This window comes from Eschrichtius robustus, chromosome 1 (genome assembly GCF_028021215.1).
Source record: "Eschrichtius robustus isolate mEscRob2 chromosome 1, mEscRob2.pri, whole genome shotgun sequence".
Classification (NCBI taxonomy): domain Eukaryota; kingdom Metazoa; phylum Chordata; class Mammalia; order Artiodactyla; family Eschrichtiidae; genus Eschrichtius; species Eschrichtius robustus.
The window spans coordinates 197,135,141-197,141,140 of record NC_090824.1 but is presented as its reverse complement, the minus strand read 5'-3'; positions in this window follow the sequence as shown (position 1 = coordinate 197,141,140).

Below are 6,000 nucleotides of genomic sequence, written 5' to 3'. Positions count from 1 at the left end.
GACCCCCCTCAGCCAAATTCCCTGGGAATATTTATTAAAAATGCTTCTTCCACATACCTGGACAAAACTCTAATTCGAAAAGATCCATGCACCCCAATGTTCACAGCAACACTGTTCACAATAGCCAAGACATGGAAGCAACCTAAATGTCCATTGACACAGGAATGGATAAAGATGTGGTACATATATACAATGGAATACGACTCAGCCATAAAAAAGAATGAAATAATGCCATTTGCAGCCCCATGGATGGACCTAGAGATTATCACACTAAGTGAAGTGTAAGTCAGACAAAGACAAATATCATGTGATATCACTTATATGTGGAATCTAAAATACGACACAAATGAACATATCTACAAAACAGAAACAGACTCATAGAGAACAGACATGTGGTTGCCAAGGGGGAGGGGGTGTGGGGGAGGGATGGAGTGGGAGTTTGGGGATTAGCAGATGCAAACTAGTATATATAGGATGGATAAACAATGAGGTTCTACTGTAGAGCACAGGGAACTATATCCAATATCCTATAATAAACCATAATGGAAAAGAATATGAAAAAGAGTGTGTGTATATATAAGTATAACCGAGTCACTTTGCTGTACAGCAGAAATTAACACGACATTGTAAATCAACTATACTCTAATAAAAAAAAATTTTTTTTAATGCCCCTTTTTGGATCCTGCCCAAAAACTAGGAGAATTACCTCTTATGATTATTAGGCAAAGCAGTGTGAGAACTGTTGCTGTAGTTCTCCCACAAAAGCAGCTTAAAAACTCGCTGGAGGATTCGGCTTCCCCTACTCCCAGCCCAGCCCTCCCCTTTGGGAACGGGGTTCTAGAATGTGAGGTCTCCTGAGGGGGGAGGGGGGAGGGAGAAGTGAAACTGTGCAGGCGGGATTCTAGGTGGCGCTGACTCTACACACCCGGTTTGGATGGATTTTTAAGGACGTTTCTGTCTCTCTCATTTCATTCTCTGAATCTCAAGGTCTCTTTCTCATGCATATGCGCGCGCGCACACACACACACACACACACACACGCTGACACACACACACGCTCACACTCACACATACGCTCACACGCTCACACACTCCCAGCAGGGTTGAGATAAGAAAGGGAGTCGGGGGAGACCTCTGCACGCCAGGCTTTGAGGGATAAACTGCCGTGAGGCTCAGACCGTCCCCCCGCGGATCTCCGAGTCGCTGACTGTTGTCCCCGGGACCGGGTGTGGCTGTCACTGCGGCCTCCTCCCCGCTTTCTGCAGTGATGGTGTCACCGGCCTGGCAGCTGCTTCCTCCGAGGGTTGGCCTGGAGTAAAGACAAGTGCGCGGTGAGACCTGAGGGGCCCGGAAGGTCCTCCCACATTTGGCAGTGGTGTCCGGCCCGCCTCACCCCCCGCCCCAGTGCCCCTCGTCCCTGCTCCGCGCTTGGCACGTGCAAACGTCCTGGGGCCTCCACTGTGCAGGAGGCCTTGGCCCCGGCTGCAGAGTGGGCTGGTCGCTAGGGCCCTCTGGGCCGGGCACTAGCTGAGAGCGTGATCCTCGTGGCTCGAGAGAAAGGCCGGGAGCCTGGGGTACCGGGGGGGCCTACGGATAAGAGGGAAAGGACACGAGGAGAGATGCCACTTCCTTGGTGGATTCTGAAGACCAGCCTTGGTGGGCTTGGAGGAAAGCACATCCTGGACCGCCTTTCACGCCACCACCCCAGCCGCCGCGGGGCCTGGGTGACGCGAGTGACCAGCACGGGATGCTGGGGCTAGAACAGGATGGCAGTGTCTGTCCTGCCCGGGGTGCTGCAGGTGAGGGTCCCGACGCCCCAGAGCCCCGGGCGGCCTCCGTGAGCCCAGGGTGCCGTGCAAGTGTGGGGAAGGAGGTCTCGGAGAGGACGTGACCTCCAGGTGACCTGCACGTGGACCGGCCAGTCGGACGCTGCTCACGCCTCCGCTGTCCTGGGACTGTGCCTTCCGCCTACTCTTCCCCCGCGAGCAGCGGTTTGGAGGAGGAAGCCTTGAGAGTGCGCGGGTGTTGAGACCATCTGGCCTGAATACCTGACTGAGTCCCCTAAGGCCTGTCTGGTGGGTGGGCGTGGAGCTCTTCTTGACTTTATGCTTGGCGCCCGAGACCAGCCTCTATGTAAGTTCCCTGCTTGTTGCACCTGACGCCAACCAGTCTGGAGCGGTCCCCTGTTTCTTCGCTCTCAGGGGTACCTGATGCAGCTGGTCCACACTTACAGTAGCGAAGATATAAAATGCGTGCTTACCAAGTGGGAGACTTAAATTTTTTTAATTTGTAACTTAAAATATTGAAATAATTTTGTATTTTCAAAAAAGTTGCAAAACATAGTGCAAAGAAGTCCTAGAGGCTCCCTACCTAGCTTTCCCAAATGTTAACACTACACATGTAATCATAGTTCAATTATCACAATAAGGACTTTTTCTTTCTTTCTTTTTTTTCTGTGCCGTGTAGCATGGCTTGCGGATTCTTAGTTCCCTGACCAGGGATGGAACCCAGGCCCTCGGCAGTGAAAGCTCGGAGTCCTAACCACTGGACTGCCAAGGAATTCCTATCAAGGACGTTTACGTTGAAATATAGCTGATGTACAATATTATGTTAGTTTCAGGTGTACAACATAGTGATTTGACATTTGTATACATTATGAAATGATCACCACGGTATAGTAACCATCTGTGCCCATACAAAGTTATTACAATATTGTGGACCGTATTCCAAAACAAGGACATTGACATGGAAACAATACTATTAACGAATCTTCAGACATTTTTCAAATGCCTCACGAATATCCTTTTCCTGGACCAGGATCCATCCAGGAGCACATATCACACTTAATTGTCCTGCCCCTTCAGTTTCCTTTGACCAGGGACAGAGTCAATGAGAGCCTTTCAGTGACAGATGGCTATGACAACAATCACGACCCACTTGAATTTCTGGCTCATCTTTGAATTCACGCGGTTCTCAAACATCAGTGTTCATAAGAAACACCTGGGGAGCTTGTTTAGCACGTGCACTCCCAGAGAAACTGAATCTGTAGGGTTTGGGTGACGTTTGGGAATGTGCATTTTTAAAAAAATGTTTATTTATTTATTTAGGCTGCATGGGGTCTTTAGTTGCAGCATGCGAACTCTTAGTTGCAGCATGCATGTGGGATCTAGTTCCCTGACCAGGGATTGAACCCGGACCCCTGCATTGGGAGCGAGAATCTTACCCACTGGACCACCAGGGAAGCCCCCGGAATGTGCATTTTTATCAGCGTACTGGGGACTATGATGCAGGCCGTCGGATGGAGGACGAGACTTTGAGAAACATGCCCAGGTGAGGCTGGCACAGCTGCAGTTAACACTTGCAGTGCAATCCTCCTTCTACAAGGACAAGCTGCCTCTATTTCTTAAAAACATTTTCTGAAGCGTTACGTTGACTCAGCACATTTCTAGAGACAGTGTAGACCTGCGTCCCACCACTGCCCCCATTCATAACATAAGTGCCAGAGCAGCACACATAAGTGCCAGAGCAGCAGGTCACCCTGTTCTGCGCTTGTTGTTGTCACCTTTCCTTTTCCGCGTCTTCTGGGCAGTTGGGGGTTTGCTCTTTTGCAAAGTTTGCCACAAGGGGGCACCAGTGACTTCCTCCTAGTGCTAATATAATAATAGCGCTCATCAAAGTTGCCAAATTAGCAAACAAGTAGCAAGTCTTTGAAGAAAGAGTCATAGGACACCTTATCAGCCGGACTTTACCACCTATGTCCTCAACGATCCGGATCTTTTTGCCTTTGGTGGCATTAGGATGAATCCAGAACCACTTGCTTTGGGCCGTCTCTCCGCTGATAATAGAGAGATCTATTTGCATAGAGCTGGGTGTGCAGGCTTAGTTTGGTTTGCAGGGTTTGATCTGGGCTGTCCTGGGCAGCAAGGCCACTGTGAGTAATGCAGCAGTTGTGTAGAGGCTGAGACACAGAACTGCAGGCTTGACACACTCTCCCCATCAGGTCCTTGTGATCTTTTTCTTTTTACATCCCTTTCCCCTGGGGCCAGTGGCAGAAGTAAAGCTCTTCACACGTCTCAACACTCACCCTCATTATCCCGAGCACTGTGCCGGTGGAGAGTTTATCGTTCAGCGGCAGACAGGACTGAGACCAGCATCTCTGCTGAGCCTCGTGGTGGCAGGTACATATTCAGCAACCAGCACTCCAAACAAACAATTTTTAGTGTTTCCCAATTTCTGCGGGGGGTAAATACTCCCATCATGGCCGATTTCAAGCTATCAACGAGATGTCCTTGAACGCCGAGTTGGGAAGTGATGTGCAGAGGCCCAGCTGTACATAGTAGGTCTACCTCATAAACACAGTAGAAGTAACCTCAAGAGTGTAAACTGGGTAGAGCGAAGTAACTAGGAAATGATGAGGTCTGTTTGTTTATTACCTTTGATTTAAAAAAAATTTTGTGATAAAACACACGATATAAAATTTACCATCTTAACCATTTATTTCAGTAGCGTTAAGTATATTTACATTGCTGTGCAAGCCCCAGAACTGTTCTCATCTTGTAAAACCCAGTCTCTGTACCCATTGAAGAATATCTCCCCATGTCTCCCTTCCCCCAGCCCCTGACAACCACCATTCTACTTTGTTTCTATGAGTTTGACTACTTTGGATACTTTATGTAAGTGGAATCATACCGTATTTGTCTTTTTGTGGTGGGTTTATTTCACTTAGCATAATGTCCTCAAGATTCATTCATGTTGTAGCATATGACAGGATTTCCTACTTTCTAAAGGCTGAATAGTATTTCATTGTATGTATATAGCACGTCTTCTTTATCCATTCTTCTGTTGATGAACACTTGGTAGTTTCCACCTCTTGGTTATTGTGAATAATGCTGCTGTAAATGTGGGTGTACAAATAGCTCTTCTAGACTCTGCTTTCAATTTCTTATACATATGTGCCCAGAAGTAGAATTGCTGGGTCATATGGTAGTTCTGTTTTTAGTCTTTGGAGGGACTATCACACTGTTCTTTTAGCATTTGAACCACTTTACATCCCCACCAACAGTGCACAAGGGTTCACATTCCTCCGTGTCCTCACCAACACTTGTTATTTTCTGTTTTTTCTTTTTTTTTTTTTAATAGTCATTATCCTAATGGGTATGAGATGGTAGTATCTCATTCTGGTTTGGGTTTGCATTTCTCTAATGGTTAGGCATGTTGAGCATCTTTTCATACGCTTGTGGCTATTTGTAATCTTCTTTGGAGAAATGTCTTATTCAAATCATTCACCCATTTTTTTTATTGGGTTATTTTGTTGTTAAGTTATAGGAGTTCTTTATATATTCTTTTATTTAAAAAATACTTTTTAATTGAAGTATAGTTGATTTACAATGTTGTGTTAGTTTCATGTGTACAGCAAGGTGAATCAGTTATACATATATACATATATCCATTCTTTTTCAGATTCTTTTCCCATATAGGTTATTACAAAATATTGAGTAGAGTTCCCTGTGCTACACAGTAGGTCCTTGTTGTTTATGTATTTTATATATAGTAGTGTATATATGTTACTCCCAAATTCCTAACTTATCCCTCCCCCCACACCTTTCCCCTTTGGTAACCACAAGTTTGTTTCCTATGTCTGTGAGTCTGTTTGTTTTGTAAATAAGTTCGTTTGTATCAGTTTTTTAGATTCCACATATAACTGATCTCGTATGATATTTGTCTTTCTCTGTCTGGCTTATTTCACTTAGTATGATAATCTCCAGGTCCACCTATGTTGCTGCAAATGGCATTATTTCATTCTTTTTTATGGCTGAGTAGTATTCCATTGTATATATACCACATCTTCTTCATTCATTCATCTGTTGATGGACATATAGGTTGTTTCCATGTCTTGGCTATTGTAAATAGTGTTGCAATGGACATTGGGGTGCATGTATCTTTTTGAATTATGGTTTTCTCCAGATATATGCCCAGGAGTGGGATTGCTGGATCACAGAG